Source organism: Sus scrofa, chromosome 5, assembly GCF_054392235.1.
Source record: "Sus scrofa isolate SSC_HxYL_T2T_F1_AM1 chromosome 5, Sscrofa_HxYL_maternal_Yorkshire_Landrace_v2.0, whole genome shotgun sequence".
Lineage (NCBI taxonomy): Eukaryota > Metazoa > Chordata > Mammalia > Artiodactyla > Suidae > Sus > Sus scrofa.
The window spans coordinates 13,710,562-13,732,342 of NC_139387.1; the positions used below are offsets into that span (position 1 = coordinate 13,710,562).

Below are 21,781 nucleotides of genomic sequence, written 5' to 3' on the forward strand. Positions count from 1 at the left end.
TCTTTTTTACTGAAGTCTAGTTTGGGTTATACGTATACACACATCCATTCTTTCTCAGATTCTTTTCCCACATAGGTCATCACAGAATACTGAGTAGAGGTCCCTGTGCTCTACAGCAGGCCCCTGTGAATGAGATTATTCACCCCTGTTGCCTGGATCAGTATCTGGTTGATAGGAGATGCTCAATAATTATCTAGTGAACGGATGAACAGGTGAATGAGTGAATAATTTGATGAGCATATGTTTACTGTGGCCCTGAAGCCCTCTTTTTTTTAAAAAAAAAAGGGGTGTTTTTCCCCTGCTAGCTTACAGCAATCAAGAAGTCCTGGAGAAGCAACTCCGACTGCAGTCACTCGTCCGGAGAGAATGTGAAAAGGAATATTTGCGTCTGCAATTCAGATCTAGGCATTTGATAAAAGTCACAGAATCACAATGAGATACAGTTAGACAACCCAGGAAACAGATTTGATAGGAATCGAGGTACCGTCTCCTAAATGAGTTACGGGAGGTTTAGCAGCAGCTTTCTGAGGAACCGGCAACCCTCCAGCCAGGTTTGGGGCGGGGAGCTGGAGAAACCACCTCATTTCCTGCTTCCCATCAGAGGGGTGGAGGAGGAGCAGGCACCCAGTTTGCGTTATCCCCACAGGATTTTAGTGCAGTGTAACAGTTGCCTAAGGAGTATTTAAATAAGATCTGGATGAATTGTGTGAAAATTAGTTCCCCTGGCTCTTGAGGCTCTTTTTTTCCTCCGTCTTGCTAAAGTTACATTGAATCCCAATGATAGAGTTTCTCAGCCTTTCTCAGGCTGTCTCTTCCTGTCTCTTCTGTTTAGTCCTCCTGCCTTTGTCCTGGTGTCTCGCGTGCCCTCTATGCTTGGTTTTGATGCTCCATTTGACAGTCTCAGGCTGATTAGCCAAGAGATAAAATTAGTGGGATGATCTAAATTGAAAGGACTTTGTAAACTGTCAGGTGCTGTGCCAGTGGCAGGAGGTGGATTGCGTGGGGGTGGTCATGTTAGATGCACCCCCTGCTTTCTTGGGGTCCATGTAGCTTTCCCCATAAAGTCTGTCCGATATCCAAGAACAAAGAGATAGAAGAACCTTTGGCATCGGACACACCCAGCCCTGTTTCCATCCTCAAGGAGACTGAGGCTGGGGCAGACAAGCCACGTGCTCAAGCGCAATCCCCGGATTAGCAGCAGGGTCCACGCTGGCCTCGGGTCTCCTATTCTCTCCCAACCCCACCCCTTCTCTCTGCTGGCAGAAGTTCCAAGGAGCAAATCTGCAAAAGGCCATCATATTGGTTCCTATGCAGCTCTTTAATTTGGCAAGAAGACGTGAAGTTCTCCAGATAATCTGGACTTATTCCTTCAGCATCCTTTGTCCATAGGTGCTGGAGATGTAGCAACAAACAAAAGACCTCTCTTTCACGGAGCTCGTATTCTCCTCCCCACCCCCAGAAGATACAGAGATGTATTAGACACTGTTACCTGCCTCGGTGAAAAGCAAGTCAGAGTTGGAGCTCCCGTCCTGGTGCAGTGGTTAATGAATCCGACTAGGAACCATGAGGTTACGGGTTCAATCCCTGGCCTTGCTCAGTGGGTTAATGATCCGGCGTTGCCCTGAGCTGTGGTGTAGGTTGCAGACACGGCTCGGATCCCGGTTGCTGTGGCTCTGGTGTAGGCCAGTGGCTACAGCTCCGATTCGACCCCTAGCCTGGGAACCTCCATATGCTGTGGGAGCGGCCCAAAGAAATAGCAAAAGACAAAAAAAAAAAAAAAAAAGCAAGTCAGAGTTAAGGGGACTGGGAATGCCCCAGGAAGAGGGGTCACCACGGTCAGTGGAGGTGTGGGTCAGAGAGGCCTCGCCGGTGATATGGCCCTTGAGCTGATGGTTGAATTTGGATGGTGGCCCAAGTTAAAGCCCAAATGCAAAGAAATAATTGGGTAGAAATCAGAACAAGATTTTTTAAAAATAAAAAAGCATCTAGGAGTTCCCTAGTGGTCTAGTGGTTAAGGATCCACTGTCACTGCTGTGGCTTGAGTCACTGCTGTGGCATGGGTTTGATCCCTGGCCCAGGAACTTCCACGTGCCGAGGGCGCGACCCCCCCCCCCCCCCCGCCCCGCAAAGAAGCATCAATTAACAAAAAGTCAGGGAGTTCCCATCATGGCGCAGTGGAAACGAATCGGACTAGGAACCATGAGGTTCTGGGTTCGATCCCTGGCCTCACTCAGTGGGTTAGGGATCCGGCATTGCCGTGAGCTGTGGCGTAGGTCACAGACGCAGCTCACATCTGGCATTGCTGTGGCTGTGGTGTAGGCTGGCAGCTGTAGCTCCGATTAGACCCCTAGCCTGGAAACCTCCATATGCTGTGGGTGTGGCCCTAAAAAGACAAAAACAAACAAACAAAGTCATTGAAAACATACTAAAATGTTAACAGGGCCAATTTCTAAATCATGGGATTGCAGTTATTTCTATTTCATATATGTTTTTTAATTTCTGAAATTTCCTACGAGGACTACGTATTCCTTTTGTAATTAAAACAACAACAACAAAGACTCATTATTACATTGGGTGAGGGGATCTCATTGCACTGAAGTGGCAACAAGCCCGTGTGGGTGGGAGCGAGAGGTGCAGGTGTGCAGGAAAGTCCAAGACCAAATGGGAGTAAGCAGATGGGGCACAGCTGTTGGTCCAGGTTCACCAGCATCTATTGACAGGCTGAACTCAAAGAATTTGGGAGAAAGAAGGTAAGAGCGGCCGTTATGATCGACCCTTATGTCAGCAGGAGAGCAGTTCCTGAGCCTCTCGGTATCTGCATTGCTCTCTCCTTCTAAGCTGCCCAGAACCTTCCTGCACGCCCTTCCCTCCTCAGTTTAAGAGGTGAGAGTCCTCAGGCCCTTTATTGCTCCCAGCTTTAGATGCAGGAACTCTGAGAAGATGGGAAAGGGAAATTTATCACCCTTTAACATGTGTTTTCCAGAAACATTATTCCCTTTCTGAGTATGATTCACAGTAAGATTTACTGAGGAAGTTCTGATCCTGCATTTAAATCATGATGACATTGGTTTTGGAGGAGGGGAAAGGACTCTTAAATAGTCATTAAGTTGAAACTCGTCAAGGTTGGGGACCATGGCTCATTTTTCTTTGTATCACCCACAGCACCTAGCTCCATAAATATTTATTGATTGTATTAGAAAAGAGTGTTTGATAAAGTGAAAGCAACGGTGGAAATGTAGCTTAATTAATTTTTTTAAATATAGAGACATCAGAATCGCCCCAGGTTGGGGAGTTCCTGTCATCGCTCAGCAGTAATGAACCCAACTAATATCTATGAGGACATGGGTTTGATCCCTGGCCTTGCTCAGTGGGATAAGGATGTGGCGTTGCCGTGGTCTGTGGTGTAGGTCGCAGACACAGCTTGGATCCCACGTTGCTATGGCTCTGGTGCAGGCTGGCAGCTGTAGCTCTGATTCGAACCCTAGCCTGGGAATTTCCATATGCCAAGGGTGAAGCCTTAAAGAGCAAAAAAAAAAAATAAAAAGAATCTCCCCTGGTTGGCATTCCTGTTGTGTCTCAGCAGGTTAGGTATTGCCGTAAGCTGTGAAGTGGGTCACAGATGCAGCTCGGATCCTGTGTTGCCACGTCTGTGGCTGTGGCCTAGCTCTGCAAGTGCTGATTCAATCCCTAGCCTGGGAACTTCCATATGCCTCAGGTGCAGCCCTAAGAAAATAAAAATAAGTAAAAATAAAATGGGAATGTAAGGAGTTCCCACTGTGGCGCAGTAGGTCAAGAATCTGATTGCAGTAGCTCAGGTTGCTAAGAAGGCATAGGTTTGATCCCTGGCCTGGCATGGTGAGTTAAAGGATCCAGCAGTGCCCCAAGCTGTGGTGTAGGTTGCAGATGTGGCTTGGATCCATTGTTGCCCCTGGCTACAGCTTGGATTTGACTCTTAGCCTGGAAACTTCCATGTGCCGCAGATGCCCCTATTAAAAAAAGAAAGGAAAAAAAAAAAGTATCTTCCCAGGTTGTCTTTTATCTCAGTTTCTTGGTTTATTTGGAGGAGCACCTCTGAAGGGCATCACGTTTACAGCCCAGAGATCAGGGTATTTGTGGAGAGATGAAGCATCGGTCAGCAGCCCAGATCCCTGCTTTTCACCGTTTACACCCATTGTCACCTCAGAGGTGCTCCCGGATTAACAGAAAATCTAAACTTGTAGCCACCTTGGCTGTGGGTCCCACTTCGCCAAACCACGGTGACAACTGCACCCACGGCCAGGCCATGGCCAGCGGCAGACTGAAATTCACGAGGACCGGGGTGTGCCTGGTAACAAGGGCACTTGCCCTGCCTCTCCCAGCGGTACCCCTCTCAGGTCTCCAGCCCTTTGGTGTGTCATCCCCTTTATCTGAAGAGGATTCTAAAAGCCAGTGGCCCACTGCCCTGCCGCCATCAGTTTAACCGAGTGAAGATAATTTAATTGTTCCTTAACAAGGCAGGATCCACATGCCTCCTGGTTATAATTAAGAGCATCAGCGATCATTATAAGCATCTATTATCCTGCTGCCGTCCCCGCCCCTTTAGTTCCCAGGGGCTTCTCCCCTGCCCACTCTTTTAAGTGCCTTGAGCTTCCGGCTCACAATTTCTAAGCTGCCTGTAGACTTAAAAAAATATGCAGAACTGAAAAGTTGAGAGTTTAAGTTTTCTTTGGGACAAAATGAGGATGATAGCTCGGGAGGCAGCATTTCAGCCAGCTCGGATTAACTGCTCCTAAGAGCGGGGAGGAAGGTCAGGATGTATGTGATTTTGGTGAAAGGGGAGGTACATGCCACCCAACATACATTTTGCATCGGGCTGCTGCTAGTCTCGTGAAGGTTGCTGCTAGTCACGAGGAGCAGACATCACCACGAAGGATTGGAGTGCTGTTCTAGATAGCAGGAGATGCAAGAGTTGGGCTCACATTCTGCTCCTGAAAATAATCTATCTAAAGACCTATTCGGCCAGTTTTCCCAGAGTGCACAGCGCCTCACCCCTGGCCTCCACCCTGAGCTCCTTTCAGGGGCTCGTGCTCCAGCCCATGTAAAGGCAGGTGGCAGGTGCCCGTCTCCAGTTCACATACTCCTCACGGTCCTTATCCCCTTCCCATCCATCCTTTCCTCCCCGAGCTCCCAGTGCATCTTCAAGAATTGCTGGACTGCTGCTTGTACAGGAAAGCATTTCCATTAATACGTAGTAAATAAATGTGTTACTATGAATAGTTAGTTACATGAGGTCTTGGATCTGCAGGGTGATTCTAGAAGTAAAAATGCCTTCTTTTCTAAGAGCAGTTTGGTGCTCTCTGAATTTGACCTTCTTCCGTGGAGCCTTGCTCTCCAGAGGCGGTGTTGCTGGCCCTGTGGACAAAACCACATAACCCTCACTGCTCAAGTGTGACCCATACCGAATGCAGACCAGCCAAGACTTTCACAAAGATTGAAATTTTGCAACCAGAATGCAGGTGGGAAATGATATTCATAAATAGAGCACAAGAAGCCGAAGAAGATAAAAGGTGGAACGTTTCTGGTGTGGTAGGAGTTGGTTGCCCCAAGACCTAGGAGCCCTGACCTAGCTCACCTGCCGTCTCTAATTTCCCAGCATCACAGGGAGAGGGCACCAAACCTGCCCGTCCCCCTACTCCATGCATCTGAATCGCTGCAGTACTCAGCCTCTTGGCAGGGACATCATGAGAACAATGACACCAGCTTCCCTTTTGGCTTCCCCACCCCCAGAGTCAGATGGGGACTTTTAGCTCAGCTTTCTCTTCTGCAAGAAGAAGTTTCCTTCAGGGGAAGTGACCCATTGATTAGCATCTCCCTGCTGGTAGGACCCTCCTTGGACATGGAGGAAGTGGCCTCACACACCCAGAAACTGTGAGTCCCATGAGGGACTCGTGTTTCTCAACCCTGTCACCTCCATGTCTTTCAAAATGTTATTCTTCCAAGAAGGCTGCCACTGGCTGACTTTGCTAAAAGCACTGGTATGGTTTCTTCAGGGCCAATTTCTACACTAATTGCCAAATTCTGCCTGGGTTAGTGGTTGCCCTAAGAGGCAAGGTTTACCACCTTGAAGAAAATTCCTTGGGTCCTCTAAAAATTAGTGATGCATCTGGAGTGAATGATGGTGTTTTTCTTCTCTTGTATAAGCACTGCTTTCCCAGTGACTATTTGACAAATAAGGAGACAAAGGAAATTGCAGATGAAAAATTGGTAGGATGGATGAGGAAAGGGAAGAAAAAAACCACTTAAAAAAAATACCCAAACAAACCACTCTAAGGAAAATGTACATACTTTTTATTTAGAAAGAAGTCCACTTTCTTTAATGTTGTACAAAAAATGCACACAGAACCAAAGTAAATTAACCCTGATCACATTTGTTTATGCCACAATCTAGTTTTTCATATTAACTTTCCTCTTCAGACAACAGGAGGAAGGTGGCCATTTAGGGACTGGGAATGAGATAAACCAAAAACAATTTTCTAGCTTGTATATTCTACACTATGTGTAGCTGTGCTCACGGAACTTCAATATGTAAAGTGTTTCTACAAATCAATAAGAAAGAGAAGAATGGGCAAAAGACCCAGGTGCACCTCCAAGAAGGAAACAAGTCAATTTGACACGTGTAAAAACACAAGTAATCAAAAAATGAAAAACAGGAGTTCCCGTTGTGGCTCAGTGGTTAACGAATCTGACTAGCATCTGTGAGGACGCAGGTTCAATCCCTGGCCTTGCTCAGTGGGTTAAGGATCTGGTGTTGTCGTGAGCTCTGTGGTGTAGGTCACAGATGCGGCTCGGATCTGGCATTGCTGTGGCTGGGGTGTAGGCCGAAGGCAACAGCTCTGATTAGACCCCTAGCCTGGGAACCTCCGTATGCCATGAGTCTGGCCCTAAAAAGCAAAAAAAAAAAAAAAAAAAAAAAAAAAGAAAGAAAGAAAGAAAGAAAGAAAAATAAAACAGGAATTAAGCACTGGCCATACTTTATGTACATGGTTCCAGGGACAGTAAAGATAAGAAAAAAGTAAACTCTTTTTACTGGATGGAGTTTAAATTGCAAAAGCATTTTTATATTTGCAGAACAGTTTGACCAAATGTGGGTTTTTTGTTTGTTTGTTTTGGTTTTGGTTTTGGTTTTGGTTTTTGGCCATGCTTGCAGCATGCAGAATTTCCTGGCCAGAGATCAAACCCAAGCCACAGCAAGGACAATGCTGAGTCCTTAATGTCTCGGCCACCAGGGAACTCCAAAATGTATTTAATTTTTAAAATACACATATACATGACAAAGCAGTCTCATTTCTAGGATTTATAGGAGATGAAAACAAGGAGGTCTTTTCCTTGTTCATGATAGGAAAAATATTTGAAAAAAATCCAACTTCTAAAAACAAAGACTTGTTAAATTTGCAGGTGTCCATCCAACAGAATAATAGGCAACTAGCAAATAAAATGTAGAATAACGGCATGAATAAATGTCGATGGCATTTACAGATCAGCTTTAAAACTGGGTTACAGAATAATTCGACCATTATCCATTTTTGTCAAGGTATCGGTCTACCCAAACAGGGAATCAAAGTCTGACGACATTCTCATATTACCTCTAGGTGACAAGATTGCAAGTAATTGTTATTGTCTTATTTACGCTTTTTTCTGTTTCCCGCATTTCGTGCAAGGAACGCTTTTTGGTTTTATCCTCAGAAGTAAAGGTAACAATACATCTAAAGTTATTGGAAACACGAGATTCGATTTACTGAGATTCCATTTCCCTGCAGCCTTTGGAGAGTGTGATCATTGTTTAAAGCAGAGCCCAGCTCTCTACAACTGGAATGACTTCTTTCTAGAAAATACTCCCCAAGAGAACAGAGAAGTGTGTGGTGGGTCCCCCGTGGGGCTCGCCCTTCCTTCCCAGCAGAGGGAGGGACAGGGGGCCAGAGAAATGAGCAAGAGATTTATGCCCACTTGACTTCTTGTTCTTATCCTTTTTGATTAAAAAATATACCAAGACACGAAACGGATGGAAAAACCCATAAAAATTGGTTTACTGCATCGTAAAAGGCTTACATTTCTGACGTTAGGATCACAGAGGGATTAATTGATGCTGTCACTCTCCCCGTTCCTATCCGAGTGCACTCTAGCTGGGATGGTGCAGCCCTGCTCCGTGATCCTTGAAGCCACTGTGGGTGCAGGTCCTTATTTACCTGCTGCCGTCCCCACCCTGGGTTCAGGTCAGGCTGTGTTCTAGGTCTTTGTGGCTCCTGGAGGCAGCGACCTTCTCTTGTTGCGGTCCCTGAATTTGGTACATTGCTTTGCCCGCAGGAGGTGTTTGTCTTTGTTACTGCTCCTCACTCCTCATTGACATTGTATGACTATTAAAATTTCCTGATACTTTGGGGGAATAAACAGATCAGGAAGCAATCTGAAAACGGTGTGATCCGTCTTTGGGTAGTCGTCGATTATAGCCAGTTTTCCAAATGGTCGCTTGGCTTCGTTTATTCAGTCATTTATCTCCTTTTTGCCATTTCTTGGGCCGCTCCCGCAGCATATGGAGATTCCCAGGCTAGGGGTCTAATCGGAGCTGTAGCTGCCGGCCTGCACCACAGCCACAGCAACGCGGGATCCGTCTGCGACCTACACCACAGCTCACGGCAACAGCGGATCCTTAACCCACTGAGCAAGGCCAGGGATCGAACCCGCAACCGCATGGTTCCTAGTCGGATTCGCTAGCCACTGAGCCATAACGGGAACGCCATTCAATAGACATTTACTTAGTTTCTTTTAGTGCCAGACACTGTTCTAGTCCCACTGGGTACAGAAGCAGCTAACAAGAGATAAAGGTGCTGTGTGTTTAGGAAATTTCTATGCCAGGAGCACTGAGGTCAGATCATTCCTTCTTTCCTTCTTTTCCTTCCTCCCTTTTTCCCGTCCTTCCTTCCCTTGATCCATCTACCATTTATTGAGCGTTTGGCAAGTGCCAAGTGCTGTGCTAGGCCTTGGAAGATACCCATAAATAAGACCTCGCTCCTGTTTTGAAAGAGCATAGGGTTTAGTGGGGAAATGAGGCGTGGTCAGGATTGGCCATAAGAGCTATGCCACCCATAACTCCAAGGTGCCGAGGTGGGCAGATGGGACTACCCCTTCTCCCCCTACCAGCTGCAGATCACCTCTTTCCCGGCCGCAATAGTACCTGTCATCTAGTTCCTGCCACTGTAGCTCTCCTGCTCTGGAAGGAAAGGTGGCCTCAGAAATCAGTCATAAAGAAGTCAACGGGTGTTGCCCTGCTGCCAAAAACACTCAGGAAGAGTAAGTTTCCTGGAGGATATCACTGCTGAGATGTGTATTGCAGCGTGCAAATGATAAGGCTTCTGGAGGAAATTGATAAAATCCTTGATGTCAGCCACACATTGAGCCACCTGTTACATTCTGGGCCTTACATGAAAGATGTGAATCCCGGAAGACCCAAGGTCTAAGCCCCAGGATGCATTCATTTTCAGGAGGAGATAGCTAGCCATACTCACTAACACCTTTAAGTGCCAAGTGGGTGACTTGCGGGCTGTCCCTGTGACAGGAGTTCTGTGAAATAAGAGGGGAAAGAATCAGAGACTTAGGGAGCACTCCCCCGAGCACCTCTTCGATCCACCAAGGCATGGCACCCGATGCTTCCACGTGCTGTCTCATTTAACTTTCCCAGAAATCCTGTGCCAAACAGATGATGAAATTGTGGTTCAGAGAGGTTAATGGACTTGGCTGAGGTCACAGGTATCGAACTGCTAAACTGAGTTCCCAAACAGAACGGTCCGACCTCTCCATCCTCCTGCAATTAGGAAAGCAGCATGGAGGAGCGTGTTCCCTTTGGCCTTTATTTGAAGTTCTCTCCCAGCAATTATTTCATCCTACTTTGTAATGCAGCACTGTGTCCCAGTCTGTTCTGTAGAACCCAAGATGTGAATAGGTGTTCGTGGCTAAATACACTGGGGAGATGCTGAGTTAAATGGATTGTGCCTTTCGTACCCTTGCAGGGATGGTGAAGCTCGGAGAAGAAATCTCGGCAGGTGTAGAGGAACACAGGATGCCTCGTGGCCCTGGTGTCCAGGGGAAGCTGGTTTGGGAAGAAGGGTTCACTTAACAAGCATCTGATGAGCTGTTGCTTTGAGAGTGGCATCTGTGGTCCACACTCTTGCCTCGCTCTGGGCTGTAAACAGAGGCTGTGTTCTGTTCCTCCCCTCCTCTCCTCAGTGCCCTCTGACTTGGTAGAGGTAGAGCTTAAGTAGGGTCTGAGTGGGTGAGTGAAATGGGCCTTGGCCTTGCCCCTGAAGAAGCTGGAAGGAATAGTCATAGACTTAGACGAGGGCTTCCGGGAAAAAGAAGCCAGAGGAGCTGTGACTCAAATGCAGAAATGGAGAGGCGGGGTGTTGAGGAAATGGAGAAAGACATTTAGGGGAGGCAGAGATATTATAGACTCTGTGGCCATCTGGGATCCTTTCTCTGGGCATCTGGACTATGTTTCTTGCCATGAAATAGACTTTGCAAGACTTCAAGAGACACATGGTGGTCAAGGGCCAGAGTTCCCCATTTATCATTGATTCACTGCAGTTCTCAGCATCACCTAGGCCACAGTCATGCCTCTAGCCCATTGCTTGAAGGAGGAACTATTCAGCTGAGCCCTGGGGCTGGAGGGGCTCACTGACATTTAGGGGGTGCATCCGTGGCTAGAGGAGTTGTATGTAAGCACAGACCAGCTTCTGGGGTATGTTCTGGGTTATTGGTGATTTTTCTTGGACATGAGATTAAGGTCCCATGAGGACAGACAGCTTTCATTTACCTTATTCAGAATACTGATGGGCGGAATTGTCCCTAATCTTTTGTTGAACCAAAAGAGCAAGTCTGCATGGTTTCTAAACAAAGAGAGACTTTTGACAAAGGGCCTTTGGATGGCATAATTATCAAGTAGAAACTTTGAACAAAGGGCCCTTGAGAGATGGCAAAAATCCCCTTTTCCTTACAACTGACAGGTAAATGTCTCCTCGGGAGGGACCGGTTGGTCTTGCCTCTCTTTTGCTTAAGAGTCATAATTACAGTCCGTTGATCCCCTCCTGATAAGCATGAGAAGGAAGAATCTATACACTCAGGTGTCAGGATTCCTCAAGCCCCAGGGGGGACTTTTTCTAAGAATTTTCCCTACCGAATCCCCTTGTCAGAAGCAGCACTTTGAAAATTGCAAGTCACAGCGAGGCTCTTAGCTCTTCTTTCTCATCTCTTCGAAAACTTTTTCCAGGAAAGTTATTTCTCCGTGACCTGAGAAAAGAGAGCTTGTGACAGGCTCATAAGGCAGCTTCTATAGGAAATTGTTTCTTCTGCGTCTCCCACTGTCCTTTATTGCAAGCAGGCTAAGCTGAGGCATGGGGTGCGGGGGTGTTAGTCTGCTCCGGCTGCCATGACAAAATACCAGAGACCTCAGTGGCTTAAGAGTTTATTTTCTCACAGTTCTGGAAGCTGAGAAGTCCAAGATCAAAATGCCAGCGAGGTAGGCTTCATTAGAAGGCCTCTTCTCTTGGCTTTATAAGTGGCCACTGGCTCATTCTGAGCTCACGTGACCTCTCTGTATACAAGGGGGAGTATGGTAGGGGGCGGGGCACCCGTGTTGTCTGATGTCTCTTCTTATAAGATTATTATAAAGGTACTAAGCCCATCAGAGCAGGGCCTGCAGTCCTGATCTCATCTAACCCAAATTACCTTCCAAAGGTCCTATCTCTAAATCCCATCCCACGGGGATAAGGGCTTCCACATAAGCATTTTGGAAGGATTCCAACATTCAGTCCCTAACAGCAGGATAGCACATCTCAAGGCATTCCTTTTTGTTTGTTTATTTGTTTTTTTGGGTTTTTTTAGGGCCACACCCGAGGCCTATAGAGGTTCTCAGGCTAGGGGTTGAATAGAAGCTGTAGCTGCTGGCCTGCACTACAGCTCATGGCAATGCCAGATCCTTAACCTACTGAGCGAGGCCAGGAATCGAACCTGCATCCTCAAGGACTCTAGTCAGATTCGTTTCTACTGAGCCAGGACAGGAACTCCTCAATGCATTTTTGAGTAATGTCACTGAAGCTTGATGTGCATTGATTAGGAATGTCCTGTGTTGTTCACACACTCTGACGCTGCCACTTTGGTCTCTGATTCTACCCCTTTTTGTTCATGACCTTGCCATGAATTTGGGGCCTGCATATTTAATACTTAGTTATTCCCTGGAGGTGTAAGGATGGAACAGAATAGGAGTGAAATGTGACCTTGTTTAAATAACAACCTTCTCTAATTGCACTTATCCAGACTACGGGTTCTGGATGGTATACTGATGCCAATGACGTGATTTACAAGAATGGCTCGTTGTTCAGTGTGTTAATTATATCTTAATAAAGTTGTTAAAAAAAGATAAATCACGGGTAACTGAAACTGAAGATCCGGAATGGACCAGGAACTGGAATACACGTTTTCTCTGAGTTATCTCCTTCTGTTTGTGTTCAGCACAATCTCTGTAAAGTAAACTCTGGTATCCTCATCCTTAGCAAACAGATGAGGCAGCCAATTCTGAAATAGGCAGCTTGACCTTGACTGCTAGGATTATGGAAGAAGGAAGAGATGCAACAGGAATTCGAACCCTGGTGGTCCCAGAACCCATCTTCAGTTTTGGGTCGGGCAAAGTTTCAAAAAAAATTATTTTTCTTCTAAATGGACTATTTTACCTCCCAAAACACTAGTCCAGTGAGTCAACGCTCTCATATCTTGTCCCAAAATTCAGGCCTCGTGCCCCTCCCTGGCCACACCCCACCTGTGAGTCTTTCCTTAGGCAGGGGGGGCGGGGGGAATGCCTATAAAGACAGGTGTAGCTCAATCTAAGAGGCCATGAGTTCTCTATAAGTTCTGATATTTCTAAAACAGATGCTCCCTGCTTCTCACCTCCACTCATCTGTCTTCTTTTTTAACCAATTCTCCCTTGAACCGAATTGCTTCAAGATTGCAAACGTGCAGCTGTGTTTGGGGTGCAGGAGTTTTGGCATCTTGCTGACAGCTGAGTTTCCTCTGGGGACTTCAGTCCACTGGTGGTCCCTGCTCCTGTTACGCACACACCTTATTTTCCTGTAAGCTTGGTGGACTTCCTCTTGTAGTCACAATTTAATCGCAGAGAGCTGCTTTGCAGTTCCTTCTTATTATCTCAAAGCAGGTGTTCTAGGTGAGACTCAGGATCACTTATCAAAAATATAGAAGGTATTTGTGGCTCCAAGTCACAGAATTTGTGGCTCTCAAACTCATACATCTGCAGGCAGAAGGGAGGTTGTGTCAGTGCACAAAGCTTTCCAAATGCAGGTTGGTAGGTATCACATCTCGGGAATTGTAACTAAGTATGTCACCTGTTGAATGATATTGCCATTTAAAAGACAGGCTAGGAGTTCCCATTGTGGCACAGCGGAAAGGAATCCGACTTAGGAACCATGAGGTTGTCGGTTCGATCCCTGGCCTTGCTCAGTGGGTTGAGGATCCGGTGTTGCCGTGCGCTGTGGTGTAGGTCATAGATGCAGCTCAGGTCTGATATTGCTGTGGTTGTGGTGTAGGCCGGCAGCTGTAGCTCTGATTCTACCCCTAGCCTGGGACCTTCCATATGCCATGGGGGCGGCCCTAAAATAGCAACAACCAAAAAAAGAGTGATGGGGTTTTTGAAGTACAGCATATTTTAAAATGTTCCTGTTAATAGGGTATCCAGCATGGTCCCACTTTGCCTAGAATTTTCCCAATTTAGCATGAAGAGTCCTACATCCGGGAATCCCCTCAGGACAGCTGGTTACCTTAATTCGCAGAGTGATCAGTCAAAAAGAAACGCTGGGGTCGTCATATGCGAGTATCAGCAGGCAGGATTCTTGTGCATGTGACAGCCACACATGCAGAAGGGGACAGGGATGGTTGTGTTGGTGGCTCACACACTCCAAGCAGCCCTGCTGCTGTCGTCGTTATTTTATAAAAGGATGAGAAACTCTTGGTAAAATTCCAAACAAAACAGACTACAGTCTTCCCTCAATTTCTGCAGAGGTGCAGTGTTGGGAAATTCAGCCTATGTTAACATGTGTGGAGATGCTTGAAGTTTGAACGGAAAACAGGACGTAGGTTTTATATGCAAATGATCACTGACATCTTTTTCACTTAAGTGAATATCCCGTGAGGTATTTGAAAACCATGAGAAGCAAGGGGCAATTCTCCGTCCTGTGCGACTGCCCCATCCACAGCAGAATGGTGATCATCCTTTGACTTTGCCTTTCCTGTTTAGCCAATGGCATCCCTCAGTCATAGCGACACAAAAACCACCTGCTCAGAGTTCTAAAACACCTGCTAGAAGGAAGTCTTGCCCTCCTTGGAAACACTCTACTAGATATTTGAGAAGAAATAAACATTTAAGAAGAGAAGGTACAGGTGCATCCTTCTACTGACCTCCTTTTCTCCTTGTTCTCTCTTTTTCATTTCCCCCTTCCTCAACTATAAACTGTTGAAATCTTCTTTGTGTACAACATCTCACAAAGTGCTTGGGAAAGTCTGCAGATAGCTACCATCTTCATCTCTAAACGGTGTAGAGTATGCTCGGACATATAAGCAACCTGAGTGTCTACTGACAAATGAATGGATAAAGAATAAGTGGTACATATATGCAATGGAATATTACTCTGCCATGAAAAGGAATGAAATAATGCCATTTGCAGCAACAGGGATGGACCTAGAGATTATCATACTAAGTGAAGTAAGTCAGACAAAGACAAATACCGTATAATATCATATGTAGAATCTAAAATGTGAATATACGTACAAAGCAGAAACAGACTTACAGATATGGAAAACAGACTTATGGTTACCAAAGGGGAAAGGGTGGGGAGGAACTAATTAGGAGTTTGGGATTAGCAGATACAAATTGCTATATAGAAAATAGATAAACCACAAGAACCTACTATATAGCACAGGGAACTGTATTTAATATCTTATAATAAACTAAGGGGAAAGAATCTAAAAAAGTGTATGTGTGTGTAAAACTGAATCACTTTGCTATACACCAGAAGCTAACTCAACATTGTAAATTAACTCCGCTTCAATAAATATAAATTTGTAAATAAAACCAGTTGAAAGGATCAGCTCTAAAATGACCCGTGGCCCTAACTCAGGAATGTCCGCTCATCTCCTGCTGCAGCTAATAGACTGGGGGTGGGCTTTCCACCCCTTCCCCTGGCTCTCAGCTGAACCTCCACTTCTCTGTTACATGTCATAAAGTCAGCGCCGTATCTTCAGCCTCTCTTTGCCGTCTGGCCTGGCAATGGGAGGGAGGGAAGGTGCTCAGACCCACGCTTGCGGGAGTGGGATTTTCCTGGGTGGTCTTGCGTTTGCTCTCAGCCCATTATGCAGTGTGTTACATATTGGCATTTTTTGGAGTGAGGCTCAGTGATGGGAAACAAGATGGATAAGACACGAGAAACTGGAGATTGGAAAGAGCAGAGACATGAAAGAAATTTTTTTTTTTTGTCTTTTTGTCTTTTTGCCTTTTCTAGGGCCACTCCCGCAGCATATGGAGGCTCCCAGGCTAGGGGTCTAATCGGAGCTGTTGCCACAGGCCTATACCAGAGCCACAGCAACGTGGGATCCAAGCCGTGTCTGCGACCTACACCACAGCTCACGGCAACGCCAGATCCTTAACCCACTAAGCAAGGCCAAGGATCGAACCCGCACCCTCATGGTTCCTAGTCGGATTCGTTAACCACTGCGCCACAACGGGAACTCCGTAAAGAAATTCTTGAAGAACTGAGATTGTGGACAGAGGCTTTTTACTGTTCTCGAAGCAACAGTAGTAATAATAATACCCACGTAAAAGAATAAAATACAATAATTATTGTTATTATACTTGCTGGGGTTGTTTTTGGACTTGCCAAAGTGCTTGTCTCATTGCTAGAAGAAGGGCTCGTGTGGACTCTTCCCGCATTTTTAAGTCCCTTGTAGAAACATCATCCTCTGCAGCCTTCCCTTGGTATCCACAGGGGCTTGGTTCCAGGACTCCCTGCAGACACCAAAACCTCAAATGCTTAGGTCCCTTCTCCAAAATGGTGTAGAATTTGCATGTAATCTATGCACATTCTCCATGTATCTCAGATCCTCTCTAGGTTACTTATGATACCTAAAACAATGTCAGTGCCATGTAAATAGTTGTTAAATACGACGTAAATGCTATGTAAATAGTTCCCCACCCATGGCAAATTCAAATGTTGCTTCTTAGAATTTTCTGGAGTTTTTATTCCCCAATATCTTCTCTCATCTCAAAGTTGGTTGAGTCCACAGATGCTGAACCATGGATGTGGGCGGACTGTGCCGTCCTCAAAACCACCTACTCACTATCCCTATTTTATAGAAGTATAACCTGAGACCCAGTGAGGGTGGGTGATTCTTTTTGTCTTTATTGCATGGCTGACCCACAGCACATGGAAGTTCCTGGGCCAGGGATTGAATCCGATCTGCAGGTGTGACCTCCAGCGCTGTCGTGGCCATGCCAGATCCTTTAACCCACTGCACCGGGCTGGGATTGAACCTGCGCCACGACAGTCAGATTCTTAACCCACTGTACCGTGGCAGGAGTTCCGAGGGTGGGTGATTTAACTGGCTCATATCCACTGCTGTGATGTCCACGGCACTACCCTGCCTTTCACATGGTGGGTGTTTGTGGAACGAATCTACATGAAGCATGAGGTGTGTGGGCTACACCGTAAAAGGGATGGGAGGGCCTGCTCCCCACTTATGGAAGAAGTGAAACTCAGACCTAGAAGCGAGCGGAAGATCTTGGGGTGAGGGATCTTCCTGGGAGGTGAGGGAGAAGGGTTTCCCACGAGGGTGCTGTGAGGCTTAATCATGAGACCAGGCTTATTGGTCAGTAGGTGCTCTGACAGGGAGGGGACCTGGAACAAAAGGACCCGATTCTGAGGTCTTTAAGGTCAGAGACAGTCTCCTCATGTTTATAGGCCCAGGGCCTGGAACATAGAGGGGTGTTGGCTGGAAGGTTTTATGGGCAGATGGAAGCCAAGCCCAAGAGCTTAGCAAGAAGCTGTCAGCAAAAGAGAGGGAACCTGTCTTCCCTTTTGAGCTCATTAGTAATATTGTGGTTTCTAGTCAATGAAACTCAAAGCCTCCAGGAAATGATGAACCGCAAATGTGTATTAGACGAAGAGTGGTCCAGCCGTGGTGTTGTGCTGGAAAAAGGGTACAGTCGTGGGCAGGTCTGATGGAGGTCTGGGCTTACCAGGAAGCCTCGGGAAGATGAGAAGGGGTGAGATGCCGTGAGGCCCCGGGGGAGGTGGCTTTTGGTAATGGAGAGAATGGGGCTCTGTGGTCTCCCAAACCCGGGTTGGAATGCCGCCTCTGCCACTTCCTAGCTGTCACCGCTGCACAAGTAGCTCCAGCTCTCAGCTTCACTTTCCTCATCTGTAAAAATGAGGATTAAGATATGAACCTCAGAGAGCTGCTGGGAAAAGTTAAATGTCATATGCCAAACTCCTGTTGCTAGGAAATAATCAATAAATGCTGTGGCTTTGTGTCTCCCCCCCCCCAAAGGAACCATTGATCAGAATTTGATCATTAATTGAGTTCAAGGCCCCAAGAGCGTTGCCTACAAATGTCGACTAGAAACACGTAGAAAAGTTGAGAGTTTGGGAGTTTGACATGTTGAATGTGAGTGACAGCCTAGTCGGATGTCTGGTATGGAGCTGGAGACATAGCACTCAGGAGAGATTTGAGAGGGACTCTGGAGGCCTTGATGTGGAGCGTCCTCTGAAGAGACCTTCCTGATGAAAGGGTGACAGGATCAGAGCAGAGACTGGGGTTTCTAGTCGTGTTTAGTGCACTCCTCAGCATCACCATTCCACAGGATGCTTCCCAGGTGATACTGTCAGATGCGTGAGCTTCTGCCACAGCTGGCCAGATGGGCTGCACATGCAGCACTGCCTCCTGCCCTGGAGCCTCACCACGACAGGAGAGACGCTGGAGCCAGGAACGCTGTGGCATCCTGGGTAAGCTGAGTCCATCTCCACGGCGGCTGGAACTAGAGAGTGAGGCTGCTGATGGCTTGGGACTCCACCAAAGCCCTTCCAGACATTGGAATCGGAGCCTCCTGATCTTCGCCTCCTTTCAGCCCTCGTGGCATTAACATCTGCCAGAGAGCAAGTGCCCAGTAATGAAGTCTGGGCCACTCCCCGTCTGTCTCACTAAATGCCACTTGGAACCAGCGCCTTTTCATTTGACAATAAAATCAATGAATGAAATATCGCAGGGTTGAGAGCGATGCCGTACAGAATTCATTACGGGCAGCACTGTGTTCCCAGGGATGGAAAGGCTTGGCTCTCTGTACTTTACTTTCCGGTAACATCAACACATCCACTTAATGAAACTTGAACCTTCTGTTAATCCTTCACCTTATTTGCTTTTAAACTTGACTCCTTTGAAGAAAACTCAGAAGGTCTTCTCTTTGGATTCTGTCTCTTTATGAATGAGCTGTGATGGAAAAAAAAAAAAAAAAGAATATGCATCAGTTAAGGGGAAAAGGGACTACTTAGTTAGGGAAACAGTTGGTGAGGTTAGGGGCCTTTTCCTGTTAATCCCTGGGTCCCTTATGTGCCCAAACCATTTGCTTTGACTTGTCCTTTCCTTCAGAGTTTCATCGCATTCCTGAGCACACTGAGGTGATGTTAGTGACTTGTACAGAGTCAGGTCAGTGGGCGCAGAAGGGTGACCAAGGGGAAGGGAAGGTGTCTTCAGGCTTTTCCTCGGAGTTGGCGCTGGCCCTCTGGAGAATGTACGAGAGCATTGAAACCATGTCATTCCTTCAGACGTGATGAAAAAAATAGGATCAGGATGAGAGAATGACCTCTTAAGGTGTGTAGGGGCGTGTATGGCAGAGGGGGGGAAGAACAGAGGAAAATTGGGGGAGACTTGAGGTGAGGGCTGGTTGTTCTGCTGCCATTTTGTGCTCAGGAAAGGAGAACTATATGGGACCACAGTTAAGGTTCATGGCTCACCAAAGGAATACCTTCAAATTTAATCCAGCCTGCCTTTTTTTGTCTTCCTTCAACAACTATTTGTTGAGGACTGACTGTATTCCAGACCTTACTGGGCTCTAGATATGTACGAACAGCAACTCATATCCTCTGCTAGAAGCTCATGTCCAAGTGTAGAAGAGAGGCGAGAGAGCGCCAGCAGGAGGAAAGGGAATGTGATGGGCGCTATGAAGGAAGTGTAAGAGATCTCGAATCGGAGCGTAAGGATTAAGGAGCTGCTTTTCAAGAGAGGGACATGAAGGAAGGCTTCTCTGAGGAGGAGGCATTTAAATGGAAAGAGTGCAGAGGAGCTGATGCTGAGAAGAGTAGGGGAGAACATGGTGGAGAGCTGGTGGCCTTGGAGGAACAGGAAGTCCTCTGTGGCTGGAGTACAGTGAGTGATTATATGCAGTGTTAGGAGGGGAAGGTTGATGGGCAGAATCTTGTTCCCATAGGGACCTGGAGGCCATGATGAGCTTGCTTTTTATGTTTAAACAGCGTTTTGTAGTGGGGGACAGGTGAGATCTTATTTGCAGTCCAAAAGGCTACCTTGTTTGCAATGTTGGCAAATGGTAAGAGGAGACCAGCATGGGAGCAGTGGGACCAGTTAGGGGCAGTGAGCATAGCAGCATTTGCAGAGAGGTGGCTACAGACATCAGATGTCTTTAGGACATACTGCTTTGGATGCTAGGGTGTGGTTGATGAGGGAGAGGAAGGCATCGGGTTGACTTCCTGAGTTCTGATTTGAGCAACATGAGAAGGATGCGGTCACCATTGGTCATCCTTTTAACCGATGGTGGTGGTACATCAGCAGTGTGCCGTATGCTAGGCCAGAGCTGGGGAACTGGATATAATGGGACAGTCCCTGCCCTCACTGGTTCATAGTTGAAAGAGGAAGAATAAATAGACTTAACAGAACACCTGGACATAAAGACACACAACTGGAGGTGTTTACTAGAATCCGCCAGTTAACTTACAGATTTGTTTTGTAGCAGTTGTTGTCATTTTTGCTCTTCCTTATATGTTTAAAATATTTTTTTCTTTTCCTTTATGGTTTATTACAGGATATTGAATATAGTTCCCTGTGACATACAGTAGGACCTTGTTTTTTATCCGTTGTATATATAGTAGTTTGCCTCTGCTAATTCCAACATCCCACTCCATCCTTCCCTGCTTCCCTCTTGGCAACCACAAGTCTGTTCTCTATCTCCGTGAGTCTGATTCTGTTTCATAGATAAGTTCATTTTTGTCATATTTTACATCCCACATATGAGTGATATCATATGGTATTTGTCTTTCTCTGACTTACCTCACTTAGTATGAGAATCTCTAGTTGCATCCATGTTGCTAAGAATGGCATTATATCATTCTTTTTTAATGGCTGAGTAGTATTCCATTGTATATTAAATATTTTAAATATATTGTACCCACTCTACCTGGAAAGAAATATATATAATTTTTACCTTCTGTTTAAAGAATAATAAATCTAACATCCACATATCTGCCATCAAGCTAAAGAAAGGAACTTCCATCAAACCCTTTGAAGCTCTATGTACACTTTGCCCCAGAGTTGAACATAGTTTAGATTTATCAATTCCATGTTCTTCCTCTAGTCTAAGACCCATGTTCCCAAGTATTATCTTATTTATTTTGCCTCTTTCAACTTTATGTAAACGAAAGCATTCTACATATATACTTCTGTGACTTAAATATTTCTGTGAATTTCTTTTTTTGCTCACATTCTATTAGTTGGTTCTACCGTTGTTGTTGCATGTAAACCAAGTTGATTTGTTGTCACTTCCACGTATGAGTAAGCCATGAGATATTCATTCTTTTGTCACAGGTCACTTCAGTGTTTTCCATTTGGGGCTATTCCCAATAATACCTATATGAATAATATTTTAATATATGTTAGGGCACATGTCTCCTGGTTTTCCTGAGGGGTTGCCTAAGAGTTATAAAGTGTATATGTATTCAGCTGTATTAGTAATCACCAATGGTTTTGCAAAGAGGTAGTTAAAATTTACATCCCCTACCCTAGTGATTAACAGTTCCCATGGCTACTCGTCTTCAACAGTATTTGCTCATTAGTTTTCCTTTTTGAAAAAAAATCTTTGCCAACCTATTGGGTAAAACAATGATATGTCAATGGGAAATTAAATTTTTATTACTATTCAGTTTGCACATTTTTAATATATTTATTGGCTGGTTGCATGTTCTATTCTAGAAATATTCATTCATCTTTTGCCCATTTTCAGTTGCATTGCTCATATTTTCCTTATTGATTTGTGGCCACTCTTTATATGTTCTGGATACTAAGTCTCTGCCAACTTTACATGCTACAAATATCATCTCTTGATTTATTACATCTCTTTCCACTTTACGGTGTCAATTCAATTGATGCACTGAAGTTCTTATTTGTAGTGTAGTGGAATTTATCAGGCTTTTCCTTTATGGCTTGCATATTTTTGTATTTGGTTTAAGAAAATAACCCATCCTCTGGGGTTGTAAAAATATGCTCCATGTTTTATTCTATTTTATTTTAGAATTTTTTTTCTCACTTAATTCCTTCATTATTTACATGGGGGTGATTCATATATGAAGTATGGGTAAAATTTATCTTCTGTATGGAAACCATTTGTACCAAGATAATTTTTCAGAGTACCTTT

The 21,781-nt window shown here is 45.6% G+C and overlaps 1 protein-coding gene across 5 annotated transcripts in view; it reads left to right on the top strand.

The window, feature by feature from the left end:
- Positions 1–21,781, top strand: part of LARGE1 (LARGE xylosyl- and glucuronyltransferase 1) — a 593,475-nt gene that overhangs the window by 421,880 nt on the left and 149,814 nt on the right. The gene's annotated exons all lie outside the window — the stretch shown is intronic.